The 16,293-nt window shown below is 33.3% G+C and overlaps 1 pseudogene; it reads right to left on the bottom strand.

The window, feature by feature from the left end:
- Positions 1 to 14,641: 14,641 nt before the first annotated feature.
- LOC149563218 (external alternative NAD(P)H-ubiquinone oxidoreductase B1, mitochondrial pseudogene) lies at positions 14,642 to 15,720 on the bottom strand (annotated as a pseudogene).
- Positions 15,721 to 16,293: the final 573 nt, after the last annotated feature.

Here is a 16,293-nt window from a genome sequence, read left to right as displayed (position 1 = left end):
ATTTTGCATCATAACTATATAACAATCCCTAACTCTAAGCTCTTTTTATACAAGTATTTTTACCGCTTCAAGGTTATAATTAATAATTACATGTCGACCCAAAATCTTGATAAAATAGGACCCAAAATTATTTTTTCTAGGGTGATGCCCTGAGCTCCAAAGAATTTATGAAGTATGTACAGTACTTTCCTGATCTGTCACCACAATCTAACAATCTCCCACTTGGGGACTAATCAGGCTTCACACTAAACAATAATTTCTCACTTGGAGACTAATCCTATAGCTATGCCGCTACTCCATGAGGCTCTTGTTGGATCAAACCACCTTGGACTTTGTTGTTCTTTTATTCATGTTCAATCTAGAAGACAACCAAAGTTGAAGAGGAGTTTAGCTTCTCCCTTGTTACTACCTCTGTCAACATATTTGTTGGATTTTCATTTGCATGTATCTTCTCTAGCTTTAACTGTCCATCCTCCAAAACTGACTGAATAAAATGATACCGCAACTGTATGTGTTTGGTCTTTAAATGCAGAGCTAAATTCTTTGCAAGATAAATGGCACTCTGACTATCTATGAACAAATAATTATCCTTCTGAGGATGTCCCAATTCTTCAAAGAAGAATTGAAGCCATATCATCTCCTTGGCTACCTCTGTAGTAGCAATATACTTTTTCTCTATAGTGGATAAAGCATTAACCTTTTGTAACCTAGAAACTCAGCTCATGGCTACTCCACCAATAGTAAAGACATAACCTATAGTACTCCACCTAGTATCAATATCCCCTACCAAATCTGAGTTCCAGTAAATAAATAGTAGAGCCCCCTAAGTGTAAACACTTATTGGATGTTCCTCTCAAATATCTAAGAATCCATTTGACTGCATTCCAATGGTCAATTCTTGGATGACTAATATACCTACTAACAACTCCCACTCCATGTGCAATATCTGGCCTAGTACATATCATAGCATACATCAAACTTCCTCAAGCTGAAGAATAGGATACCTTGGACATCTTATCCACATCTTCTTGTGTCTTGGGACACATCTCCTTATTCAACTTCAAATGAGGAATGGTTGGAATATAAGCTTTTGAAGTATCATCCATCACTACATAATCATCTTCTTTCTTCTCATGTTGCTACAATAGATCTTTGTACAACACTTTCTAATTGAATATGGCATCCCTGCTTCTTACAATTTTATAATTTTCAAATTCCCAAAGCCTATAACCAAATTTATTAATGCCATATCCAAAAAATACACATTTCTTTGACTTAGCTTCTAGCTTGGTTCTATTTTCAGAATCTATGTGAGAAAATGCTTCACAATCGAAGGTTTTGAGAAAAGAATAACTCACCTTCTTACTAGTCCATGCTTCCTCTAGAATACCATAGCCCAAAGGAGTAGAGGGACCTCTATTAATCAAATATATAGTAGTATTGACAACCTCTACCCACATGTGTAAGGGCAACCCAGCATGCAACCTCATGCTCCTTGTGCATTCCATTATAGTAATGTTCATATGTTTAGCCACTCCATTTTCCTGTGGAGTCCTTGGAACAATTTTTTGTCTACAAATACCATTAGTGGAGCAATAATCTTCAAATTCATGACTACAATACTCACCACCATTATCAAATTTGAGACATTTTAATTTCTTTCCAGTCTCATTTTCAACCAAGCATTTCCATTTCTTAAAAGTTTGAAATAAATCATATTTTTGTCTAAGAAAATAAACCCATACCTTTCTTGTTGCATCATTGATAAATGTAACATATTAATGAGAGCCTCCAAGGGAAGATACCTGAGCTAGTCCCCATACATCGGTATGCACAAGCTCTAATTTCTCCTTTTTATTTTCCTTCTCAGTTTTCACAAAACTCACTCTCTTTTGTTTTCTATACACACAACTTTCATAGAAATCCATATTAACACATTTTAGACCTGGTAAAACTTTCTTTGAATGAATTACTTTCATACCTTTCTCACTCATGTGCCCAAATCTTTTGTATCATAGCGTTGTATCAAAATTTACAGTAGCTATTTGTTCTCCCTGCTCAACTGTTGCAATTGTTCCTGAACATTCATTTTTCTCTGAAACAATTAAAGGAGAAGGAACAATATGACCTATACAAAGATATAAGGTGCCTACTTTCACACCTTTTGCTACTACAAGGAGACCTTTTGAAACCTTCCAATTTTTATCATTAAAAATAACTACACAACCCTTATCACTGAGTTGCCCTGCTGAAATTATATTCCAACTCAACCTTGGAACAATTCTTACCTTATGTATTAGCCAATGATTCCCATTCTACAATTTAATCTTAAGTTTTCCCTTTCCAACAATTTGACAGGGTTAATTATCCCCCAAATAAATAAGTCCAAAATTTCCTTGGACATAATCAATGAAATAACCTCTATGAGGTGAGGCATGAAATGAAGTACCAAAATCTAAAACCCATGAATCATCAACACTTTATAAAGATAGAAGCAAAGCATCCTCTTTAGATTTGTTACTTACCACATTTGCCTCATTGTCTCCATCTGGTTTATCTCCTTCATTTTTCTTTTGATTCCAGCAATCTTTCTTTTTATGACCTAGTTTTCCATAGTACCAGCAGTCGTTCACTCCTCTCAATTGAGACCTCCTCCCCTATGAATTTCCTCTTGATTTTTCAAAATTTTTAGAATTACTTCCTCTCTCAGTCATTATGCCCCTACTTTGTGCATTCAAAGCACTTCCTGATGTAGATCCACCTGAGGTTTTCCTACGAGTTTTCACAATCAATACAACAGTGATCACATCATCATATTTTAGGATACTATATCCAGGAATAGAATTACTCATATCCATTACCAAGCCATTCCAATTTTTGGGCAAAGAACACAAAATCAAGAGATCTCTAATTTCTTCATCAAAATTGACACCCACAGAAGATAACTGACTAGTTATAGTATTAGACTCATTTAGATGATCTGTAATAAATCCACCTTCTACCATTTTCATATTAAATAAATGCTTCATGAGAAATACCTTGTTTGAAGTGGAGGGCTTTTCATAGATTTTCACTAGGGTTGGCATCAATTCTTCTGTCATCTTCACTTTTATAATATTAAATTCCACTAATGGTGCCAAGCATAATCAAATGCTTCCAAGTGTCTTTTTGTCCAAAATATCTCATTCATCATTTGACATAGGTCCCTGATTATTGGCTTTTCCTTCCAACAACTTCCATAAATCATTCTAATAAAGATAGTCTTCCATTTGCATCTTCCATAACTAGAAGTTCTGCCCATTAAACCTATCAACCTTCAGTTTACCCTCATCTGCCATCGCTCCCACTCAACTATGAGACTTTCTTACAGAGGATAACTGAAAAATAATCTTGCTCTGATACCACTTGTTAGGATTAAACCACAGACAAAATTAAAAATTACATGCAAATATAACCAATATTAGAAAATAATAGATCACACAAAAAACAACACAAGACACTAAGATTTAACATGGTTCACCCAATCCCAAGGCTACATCCACCAAACAGAAAGTCCAATTTTATGATCTAGTAAATACAACCTGATTACAATCTGTAATCCCTTATAGCTCAATATCCCTACAAGAACCAATTTTTCATCACAATTATATAACAATCCCTAACCCTAAGCCCTTTCTATACAATACTTTTCTGATTAGTCACTATAATCTAACATCTTCTCCTTACTTGCTGAGATAATGGGTGTTGCACACATTACATAATATTGTTGTATTGTATAATTTTATTTTATTATGTAATGTTACACTTAGATGGATGTGCAAGATGTAAAGATTTCTATGGGATATACTTGATGATTTGTATTGTAACATTGTGATAATATTTCATGTAATTATTTAATAGTGAGGAAAAGAATTAAATGCCCAATATTAAATGTGGGGTCAATGGGTTAGGTAACACATGGTTTATGTAGTACCACTTGGTGGTTTTTTGGGACTTGCTACTATATAAGTAGCCACAAGGGTAGTTGTTGTGTTTCATAAGAAGAAGATAAAAGGGAAAGATTCGAGCAAGACAAGGCTTAACGGGTTAGCCAAGGGAGCATTTGTGAAGGTTGGAAGCATGGAATGAGATATGTGGAATCATGCTTGTTTACATAGATTTCTTGGTTGTGTCTATGGCTTTGGAAGCTTCCATGGTTGTATTAAAGTGGTGTTATTTTTTGAATAATACATGGTGATGGATGCTCTTGGAACCTAGGTTTTTTCCCTCAATGAAGATTTCCCAGAATATATCTTGTGTCACATTTTTGTGGGTATGTTGTCTATTCTCTTGCATATGGATTTCAATTGCATATTTATTTCAGATATATTATGGGTTATGTGAAAATAGTTATATTTTTTCTTGCAAGTTTCCTTACAAGTGGTATCAAAGCTATGGTTTTATTGTTGTAACCCTAGATTGAATCCATGGGAATGCATGAGAGGATAAAAGAAAGGGCAAGATACATGAGTTGTTTATTGTAGATCTGAGGTTTTGAGTTTGTTGTTATGATGAGATGTTGGTAGATTTTTTAAGCATGTGAAATTATCGATCAAAATGATTTTTTTGGATGTTTCATTTAAATGAGGGTTTTAGAGGGTAGCTTGCAGAAATGACCTCCTGAACAAAAATAGACCTTTCCGTTAGTTCTGGGTCAATGTTTCCATAAATTTTGATTTATTATATGCCCTAATTTGGCCATGAGAAGAGAAAATACAATGGTTTTTTAGTTTCAGCCCATGATGGCCATCAAATTTAATCTCATTGAAAATTTTGTCAAAAAAAAGTGAAAAATTATAGTGAAAATAGTAAAAATATCGTCGTAGTAAAATGACCATAACTTTCTCTCAGGATATTAGATTTCAAACTTCTTATAAGTTTTGGAAAGCTAATTCAGAGTACTAGAACTTGGTGTAAGTTTGAGTTTATGATTTTGACATTTTATTAGGTTTTAAGAGCCTGAAAGTTAGATGCTATTTATTTTAAGCACATATTAGGGCATAAATTGGACATACAGAGTTAGATTTTGGACTTCAAGTAGTCAATAGAAAGCTCTTGGAGAGCTCTACACATTGGTTCAAATTTGGTGTATGTTTGACATGATTCATTTGGTGATGTGTTAATCTAAATAGTTTATGGTATATATTAACTATGGTAGCATTGTGATTTTATGACATTGTATGTTTGGAGATTTAAGATTTTATGTCATTGTATACTTAGTTCATATTTTAGATTGGTCTCATGATGATATGGTTATCAATATTTGATTTGGATATGTATGATGACTTGTTGGATCTAAAAGTTGTGCAGTGTTGCAAGCGGTCTATACTTACAAGTTACATTTATAGCTTGGTTATGGGTTGTCTTTGCCCATTGATCTTTCATTATTGATGCATATTTAGATTGGTGGCTTGGATTTGGGTTGTCTATTGCCTAAGTCACATAATTTGATGATTTTTTTTTCATGCAGAAGGGATGAGATGTTATTACAAGGTACAGTCATGGTGGAGGATTGTGGCTGACTATTTTATGTTGACAGGTTGGACACATTGAGGGTTAGTTGCTTGGTTCATGGATGTGATCATGGTTCCATGGGTTTTGGGATGACATGATTGGATATATAGGTAAATCCTTGATGTTTATTGTTTGAATTCCTGAGTTTTATTGTGGTGGTATATCTTCTTGGTTGAGGATCATGGTTATTTGGTTTCTTTTGAGGAGCTCATGATGTACACTTTGAATTCTCTGATGGTTTGATGCCTTGGTTGATTCTTAGGATTAGAGGATGGTTTTTCATCATTTTGTCATGGATAGCTTGGATACATGGTTTAGTGAGAACTTGTGACAATGATGGGATGATAGTGAAGGATTAGTTTCTAGTTTGGTTTGTATCTTCTTGGGTTTGGAGATCTTGGTTTTACTTGGTATTAACACTTTGGTTGTGTGAGTGTAGACCTAGAGGATCTTCATGTAGGAGATGGATTTTATGATCTCATGGATGAATCGGTACCATGGTTGAGTAGGAGTTTTTTGGCATTGATATATTTATTGAGTGTTTGCAAATGTTGGAGGTTTGTCTTAGATCATGTTGTTGCAAAAGCATCTTTGACATTTTCATGGTGCACTTGTTATCTTCATGGTGTGTGGAGATGGTGGCCTTTATTGTGTATGGAGATGGTTCTTCATGGTATATTAAGAATATTTTTTTCATGGTGTGTGGAGAAGGTTGCATCTTGAGGACTCATGAGGTTCTCAGTAAAGGTGTATTTTATGCTTTCATTTGACATATTATCCTTGGTGTGAGGATGGTTTCATTATTATGTCATGGTATACTCTTGATACGCATTTAGAATTTTGACATGTTATAATATTTTCATATGAAACATGTTATCTCTTTTGGTTAAGATGGTAAGATCATGTTGTCATGTTATGTTCTTGAGGTCATGGTTGGAACTTTGACATTGATCTTGGTTTAGTTTCTTGGTATTGAGTACATTGATCATAATTTGGATACTTCATGATATTGCTATGTTGCATTTGGATTTGGCATGGATTGATTAGTTATAGGTGCTCATGGATACTTAGAGATGGTGGTGATGTTGATTTCTCTTGTGATTAGAGAAGTGCTTGTTGGGACTGTTGTTTGGCTTCAATAAGAAATTTGAGGGGCATTCACCCGATATGGACTTGAGAGGAGATTGTTCTTAGATGAGTCTTGGTTGGAGACTTGGATATCTTAATGAACATTCTCATTCCCCACTCTCGGTCTACTCAGCGGTTTGCTACTTGAGAGGTATAGCCCATTATTTCTCTTGAGTGTATTATGTTTATGCTTGTCTTTCATGGATATGGATATTGAGCTATGGTACATGAGTTAGTTTTGAAGGGTTCATTTGAGAGATGGTTTAGCATTGGTTATCTCCATGTTCATCTATTTTTATGGTAGTTAAGTTCGGGAGATGGTTTTATATTGGGCATATTCCTTGGATTAGGAATGGTTATTCCTTGGTTTAGGAATCGTTTATGAGTTTGATCTTCTTGTGAGAGGCTTACATTCATGATTATTTATATGGTATGGTTCAAGTGTTGTTGAGGCTTCTTATTGGGGTTTTATGGAGGATATCATACTTGAACAGTTTGCATCTAGAGGTGTGTGTAGAAAGACATGATACAGGTTATGATTTGCATGGTTTCTTTTTGGCCTTGGTTATCTTCCTAGATATTCAGTTTCACTTACATTGGATTTGAGATTGGTTAGAGATTTTGATCACTAGTTTGTGCTCATGTATTTCATGTGAGAGATGACATGGTTATTCCTTTATCTCTTTCCTCTATTGGTTGTGGAGAACTTGCGAGAGTGTTGGAGACTTGTTATGAGAGTTGTTCTTATAGGTTATCAATTTATTTATTGTAGATGTCCTTGATACTATATGGATTCACTTCTTTGAGATGTTGTGAGTGGATTGGTTATAGATTTGACATTATCTTTTGCAATGGGAGCTTCTTGGTATATACATGGCAGGCATTGCTCTTGAAGCTTGCAATTATAGGTTATAGATTGAATATGTTGATGATGTGAGATTCACTTGGTATACCTTTGGAGGTATGGATAGTTGGATGGGTTCGGCACTTGTTGAGGGTCTTATTTCAGCTATGGATATTTTGACAACTATGGATACATGTGATTACCTTTGGATCAAGTGTTTGTGCTTGGAATTTTAGTTGGTACAGGATTTTGTGATCTTCTAATGTGACAGGTTGGGTGGCTTTCTCTTTGGATGACTTCTATGTATGTCTAGTGGCAGTGGCATAATAGGAGGTGGCTTCATTCATGTTTGAGATGTTGGATACTTTATTTTTTTTGTGGGTACCAAGATGGAGCACTTCATTTACTTTGATCCATGATGGTGGATGTGCTAGGAGGGATTGTTTCCTTGTTCATTTATGTGGCTACGGATTGACCCTATACAATGTATACAACAAGTGGGAGATTATTGAGATAATGGGTGTTGCACACATTGCATAATATTGTTATATTGTATTATTTTATTTTATTATGTAATGTTGTACCTAGATGGATGTGCAACATGTAAAGATTCTTGTGGTATATACTTGATGAGTTGTATTATAACATTGTGATAATATTTCATGTAATTATTTAATATTGGAGAAAAGAATTAAATGCCCAATATTAAATGTGGGTTCAATGGGTTAGGTTGCACATGGTTTATGTAATACCACTTGGTGGTTTTGTGAGACTTGCTACTATATAGGCAACCACAAGGGTAGTTGTTGTATGTGACAAGAAGAAGACAAAAGGAAAAGAGTTGAGCAGGACAAGGCTTGACAGGTTAGCCAAGGGAGCATTTGTGAAGGTTGGAAGCATGGCATGGGATGTGTAGATTCATGCTTGTTCACATGGATTTCTCAATTGTGGCTATGGATTTGAAATCTTCCATGGTTGTATTGCAATGGTTTTTTTTGTTGAATAATATATGGTGATGGATACTTTTGGAGGCTAAGTTTTTTTCCCTCAATGAGGGTTTCCCAGGGTATATATTGTGTCACATTTTTGTGGGTATGTTATATATTCTCTTGCATATGGATTTTAGTTGCATATTTATTTCAGATATATTATGGGTTATGTGGAAATGGCTATATTCTTTCTTTCAATTTTGTTTACATCACTAACTAATCCTCTCTTATGATCTTATAATACTTGTCTTCCCCTTTCACTTCACTGCTATGAATAGGTCACTTTCTATGTTAAGTGATAACATAACCTTTCACTAACTCCTAATCTAATCTCAATCCTTAACTTCACTTATTTGTATAATGCTCCATGTTTGCACATATACTCTTCTCTTCTCATCTGCCTCTCACATTTCACATGATCTAGGTTAAGATCTTTGCTATTTAAAGAATTTTGTAAAGAGTTTTCTAGATGCTTCCATATTTTTCCTCTTCATTTGAATCATTAATCACACAACATAGAGATCTATGATCCACATCATTTAAATGTTCTATAACAACCTTTAAAAACTTTAAATGTTCCTTCCAAGTCATCTTGAAAAACATTTTACCTTATATTTTGTTCCATTTCTAACTTTTATGTAAAATCTGTATTACTTAGCCTTCACTATTTTTTTATGCTTAGCATTGTTGTTTCTCGGCCTATATAGTGCTCTTCTGATGCTCGACATGTATTGTGCTTGACACACACTATGTAACTTGGCACTTGTATCCTTGAAAATGGTCTGGTCGTTGTTGAGCTTGACTTGTATAGAAAATACTTGATGACCATACACTTACTCAATTCCTATATATCTTGATACATACTTACTTATGTAAATGACTCAGCCTATATAGAGTAGCTCGATCACAATGATAACCGTCTGACTCTACCTTGTAAGTGACTAAGTGTTTGACACTAATAGACAATAGTGGTTAGAGATACCAATAAAAGATACTTTAATTGTAATAATTTCTAAGAGATATCTAATATTTAATTTATTTCCTGCATTCACTAATCAGAAAGTGTGATCTTACATATTGATTCAAAAAAACTTAACTATTGTAAATTAATGTTTTTAATTAATATAAATATTGATTAAATAAACACATTACGATGTAAAATATGTAAGAGCAAAAGAGAACAATGGTGTTTCTCTTTTCCTTTCTTACATAGCAGACTAATCCATATACAACAAACACAAGGCCTACAAAGTAGTCATAGTGCTAGATTCAATATTATAATAGCTTGTCAGCCATTTTGAAGAGATTGTGGGTGCTATTATTTTGCATGTACATAATAATTTTCATTGAACACAAATATACATTGGCATTAGAGTATGTCTTTCTTTTTGGCGAATAACTAACCACACAAAGGATGACTAACCACCAACTATCCATAATGGAATGTGGTGGTAGGAAATATTGCAAAAGACTAGGAATATTACTAAGGTACAACATATGTATGGAAAGGGTTGTTAAGGGTTTGACCTCCATATCTATGGAACTCAAGAAAATGTTGCAAACCACATTGAAAGAAGCAAACCAGAATGAGCCTCATACAAATAAAGAGGCTCATTCTATTTTTCTTCTTTTGATGTGGTTTGGAACATTTTCTTGGGTTCCATAGATATGGAGGTCAAGCCCTTAACAACTCATGTCATACTTATGTTGTACCTTAGTAATATCTCTAGTCTTTTACAACATTTCCTAGCACCACATTTCATTATTTATAGTTGGTGATTAGCCATCCTTTGTTTGGTTAGTCATTCGCCAAAAATAAAGACTTGCTATAGCGCCTATGTATATTTGTCTTCAGTGAAAATTATTGTGTGCATGCAAAATAATAGCACCTACTATCTCTCTAAATTGACTGACAAGCTATATTATAATATCAAATTTAGCATTGTGACCACTTCCTAGGTCTTATGTCTGTTGTCTACAGACTAGTATGTTATGTAAGAAAAGAAAATAGAAACATCATTGTTCACTTTTGCTCTTACATATTTTACATCATAATGTGTATATTTAGCCAATATTTGTATTAATTAAAAACATCAGTTCACAATAGTTAAGTTTTTTTGATTCAATGTGTAAGATCACACTTTCTGATTGTTATAAGAACCCAATTTCCAACATAGACATAGCAATCCTTGAACTATCTAGGATATTGCTTCGAAGGATGTCATATATCATGGCTCAAAAAATGTTGCAGTTTCTTTATTACATATGTATTGGGATCACTCTAAATGAACAATAGATTTCTTTAAGGAAATCAATAGTTTTAAGATAATACCTCTAGTAACCACAATATACGGGAGAACAAACTTAGTAAAATATAGCTAGAGAAGGGAATGAAACAAAAAGATACTTTAATTTCAATAATTAGTAAGAGATATCCAATATTTAATTTATTTCCTTCACTCGCCCCTTTTCTATGCCTTAGTCAAGATAGTAGTCAAAATTTGATGGAGACCATCATCAAAAAGAAAGGAAAAGAGAAACATCATTGTTCACTTTTGCTCTTACATATTTTACATCGTGATGTGTATATTTAGTCAATATTTCTATTAATTAAAAACATCATTTTACAACAATCAAGTTTTTTTGAATCAATGTCTAAGATCACACTTTCTGATTATTATTAAAAACCCAATTTTCAACATAGACATACCAATCCTTGAGCTATCTGGGATATTGCTTTTAAAGATGTCATATATCATGGCTCAAAAAATGGAAAAGAGAAACTCAAAAAAGTGAATGACACAAAAAGATACTTTAATTGTAATAATTGCTAAGAGATATCCAATATTTAATGTATTTCCTTTACTCGCCCCGTTTCCATGCCTTAATCAAGATAGTAGTCAAAATTTGAGGGAGACCATCATCAAAAAGAAAAAGAGAGACACTATTGTTCACTTTTGCTCTTACATATTTTACATCATAATTTGTATATTTATTCAATATTTGTATTAATTTAAAACGTCAGTTTGTAATAGTTAGGTTTTTTGAATCAATGTGTAAGATCACACTTTCTGATTATTATTAAAAACCTATTTTTCAACATAGACATACCAGTCATTGAGCTATCTAAGATATTGCTTCGAAGGATGCCATATATCATGGCTCAAAAAAAGAATGTCATATATCATGTCTTGTGTTTGTTGTCTATAGATTAGTCTACTATGTAAGAAAGAAAAAGAGAAACATCATTGTTCACTTTCGTTCTTACATATTTTACACCGTAATGCGTATATTTATTCAATATTTGTATTAATTAAAAACATCAGTTTGCAAGAGTTTATTTTTTTTTAATCAATTTGTAAAATCACACTTTCTAATTATTATAAAAAACCCCAATTTTCAACATAGACATACCAATCCTTGAGCTATCTAGGATATTGCTTCAAAAGTTTTCATATATCATTGCTCAAGAAACACTATAGTTTCTTTATTACATATGTATTGGGGTCACTCTAAATGAACAATATCTTTCTTAAGGAAAACAATAGTTTTAAGATAATACCACTAGCAGCCACAATATATAGGAGAAAAAGCTCAGTAAAATATAGCTAGAAAGGTAATGACACACAAAGATACTTTAATTGTAATAATTTCTAAGAGATATCCAATATTTAATTTATTTCCTTCACTTGCCCCTTTTCCATGCCTTAGTCAAGACAATTGTTAGAATTTGAGGGTGACAGTCATCAATAATAAGAAAATATATATCATATTTTTCTTTGAATGTTGATCTTTCAAAACACATATATCGCAACATTATCACCATTGGTATTGCCTTCAAGGAGCCCACAACCTAGGTTCTTCAATTGGACTATGAGTATTATCAAAACATGTTTATGTTAGAAACTAGAAATGAAAATCTCTAGTAGACATGAGTACTATACATGGAGAAATGAGTGATGAATGATAAAAGTTTTAAAACATTTCAAACTAATACAATTAGAAAATGTAAAACCACCTTCTTTGCACTATGTTTATTTTCTTTACTCAAATGTCTCATATTTAAATTTGATTCTTTTCATTGATGATGTCAATCATTGATGATAGAATTTGTCTACATAGTCCTTATAAACTAGAACCTTATTGAAGTCCCCTTGTTGTGATGTATTCGGTAACTCTTTCTCTTCTTATACATATGCTATTAAGGAAGATCTTTATACACATCTCATAATTGGTTAGCAAACTCCCATATATTCTTCCCCATCAAGTTGTGTACTTTTCTTCATCCTTAAGCAAATTGAATGACTCCTCTTTTTATTCTCTTGTCATGTGTTGATCTACCTTCAAACTGTTAGGCTTTATAGAAGGAACTAGACTCTAAAACCATGTAAAATTTTAAGAGGATCGTTGCAAATGTATTAGCATTGTTTGTATGGTATGTATTTTTTTAATGCATTAATATTTCTTGTATATATATTGTGAATGAGACATAGAGAGATGTCCCTTCATAGGACATGTCTATTTAGTATTACATAATTAATATTATGAAAAACTTAATTATAGTATTTTATATATGTAATGTTAATTGGGATTAGTGAAATAGTCAGTTATTATAAAATGTTGATCTTGTATCATTGTGGCTATAATTGATGTAAAAGAAAAGAAACTATGAAATCAAAATATATAAAAACCAAGGCAACATGTTTATAGGTGTAGGTATAAACTCGTACAAGTCAAAAACTAAATTGGTATCAACATAATTTTGTGGTTGCTACCTTTTTGACACACTAGTGGTTCTAGCGATTGTAATCAATTTAAAAACTATCTTTATATATATATATATATATATATATATATATATATATATATATATATATATATTAGTCCACATTGTACAATTGACATGCAATATTAACATACATTTAAACTCCAACTACTATTTTGTATATGTGTGTCCCTTTAACCTCTTCTAGGTGCAAGTACTAGTTGCATCACTATTAGTTTGGATGTCTTGAGACATGAATGTCATCCCTCATTATTTATTGGTCACCTCCCTAAATACTCACAGCCCTCTCTTCTTTAGTCAAAACAATTCATACAAATAAAGAGGCTCATTCTATTTTGCTTCTTTAAGTGTGGTTTGCAACATCTGCTTGGGTTCCATAGATATGGAGGTCAAGCCCTTAACAACCCCTACCATACCTATATTGTACCTCAGAAATATCTCTTGTCTTTTTCAACATTTCCTAGCACCACATTCCATTATTGATAGTTGGCAGTTAGTCAACCTCTATGCATATTATTTCTCATTAATGGAAGTCCTCATCTCGTACTAATTGACATCCATATACAAGGTCCATACATTACCCAGGCCTCATTAGTTTAAACAATGACTATATTGAATTACTAGTTCTAAATTCATGATTAGTGAAATGTGATGTGATAATTTTTTTCTAAATTTATGTTGGTAAACATATTTGTCACTGTACAAATGGTCCAATGGAGTGTATGTGACAAACTATTCACAACAGTTGGATGGGCCCTTGATATGTGGCCTTCCTTTGCATTTAGAGGGGCAGCTCCCTCGTATGATATAATTTTGAGTTTTTTCAAATAAAGATGAAATCAAACTTTTAAATATAAATAGAAAGCCATTGATGATGGATGCACCACATGACTTCAAAGTTTTCGCAAACTAACTTAAAACTGCTAATAACAACAATAGAGATCTATGCTTGAGAACTACTACTAGCACAATGTTGATCCAAAGATTCATAAACATCTGCACAATACCGTGAGAATGTTCACTGCAAAGAGAATCAATAGTTTTAACAATTTAGATTTTGAAAGAAGAGAACTCAAATAGCATTTTAATTTATTTTCTTTCACCAAGAACCTAAGAGGAATTTTTGATTACAAAGATAAAATTTGTACACACTTTCCAAATAGTATCTTATCACTAAAATTCTAACCTAAGTCTTCTCCTATTCAAAAGTCCAAAAAGTCCTAAAAAAATGTCCCCTACAAAGCCAAAAATGACTCCTTATATAGACATAGAGGTTAAGAACTACCCCTTCATGGTTAATAACTACCTCCAAATTGTGTAATTTTGGAGACGTTAATTAACTTATACAAAATTAACTACAATGACTTGAGATATAACAAGATGAGTCCCAATTCCAGTAGACCACAAAATCATGCCATATGGGAGAGACAATTTCTCTCCATTTTTTCTCTCTTTCATGCTAATGTATATGTCTGCTACCTCAACCATAAGGCAACCCATTTTTAAATCAATACCATCCCTCTGATATTTTTTTACTGCAAACTTGTTGATTCACTGATCAAACATGTTCAAGATATGATCCCCTACCTATTGTCTTCACGAACTCCTTCGCTGAAGGATATAGCTTAAGTAAATCTTCATGAATAAAATCATGTAACTTTGTAGTAGACTCAATTCCTGTGGGCCCTCCACCAACTACTATAAAATGAAGAATCCTTTCTCTCTCTTCATTGCTTAAATGAGGTAAACTTTCCCTCTCAAAATAATCCACTATACTCCTACGTATTATTTAAGCATCCTCCACTCCCTTCAAAAAAATTGCAGTACTCAGCTATCCCAGGAGTATTAAATGTGTTTGGTCTTGTTCCCATAGCAATAATGAGGTAATCATAATTCAAGTGAAATTCTTCCTTGTCTTTGCCAACATCAATATCAGAACTACAAAGAATTTTCTTCTGCTTTGGATCTATGTCCAAGCACTCTGCTTCCCAGAATCTCACATCTTCCTTTTTATGTTTTACAATCTTTCAAATTGGCTCTGAAATGTTCCTTGCTTCTACTGTTCCACATGTCAAACTTGGAAGCAAAGGAGTGAAAGGAAAATAATTATAGGGAGAAATGACTTGAACATCATACTTCAAGAACAATCCAAGTTCTTCAAGAAACTAGTGCCAGCCAATCCAGTACCTAAGACCAACACTTTCTTTTTATTCAGATCTTTATCAGATCCTTCAGCTGGGTTCATCTCTTTGAGATAATGGAGCATCTGCAAGAACCGTAAGACCACCACTAATTGGGTAGTGTTGCATATTGGAGATGAGATCCGGTAGAGACTCCAAGTTTCCAACACTAAGTGCTTCAAAATCATCAAACATAGGTGCTTGCTGAGAGAGAGAAACCACATATAACACAACTCTCATCGATGGGAAAATAATCATCCTTCTTTCTCATGGTGGCTCCAAGGCATCTGGAAAATGATAAAGCACGATCAAAAATAACCATTATGAGAATAATTTCTTGAGTGCTTGAACCTCATCATGGTGATATGTCGGGTTTTATCAATTCTATAACATGAATTTTGTGGACTAGGAGTCAAGATATCCCACCAAAAAGTTCTCATACTTGTCTATGCCTTTGGATTTTGATTTCATATCTTTGTATTTTAGAAGACATTCTGACAAACATTTCACATGCTTCCAAGATTTGATTCAAACTTCCATGTATTGTGAGCTGCAGATGAGAAATTCTAAGATACATGATGAGAAGAATATGTTGATCATAGGCTGGCTAGAGGTTGGTGTATTTGAGTTCATTCCTTCAACTCAATGGAGATGAAACATCCATATTTTAATCATCTCTGCATATCGTACATTCTAGTTTTCCAAAGCCACGCATAATAGTATCTTTCCAAGTTCTTTCCAACTCGATGCTCCACAAAGCCATAATGATGATTATGTCAAACAGTTCACTTGCTTAGGCTACCAACTGTTACT

This window comes from Cupressus sempervirens, chromosome 4, assembly GCF_028749045.1.
Source record: "Cupressus sempervirens isolate cs-2001-9-10 chromosome 4, ASM2874904v1, whole genome shotgun sequence".
Taxonomy (NCBI): domain Eukaryota; kingdom Viridiplantae; phylum Streptophyta; class Pinopsida; order Cupressales; family Cupressaceae; genus Cupressus; species Cupressus sempervirens.
This window is presented reverse-complemented; position numbering and strand designations above follow the sequence as displayed.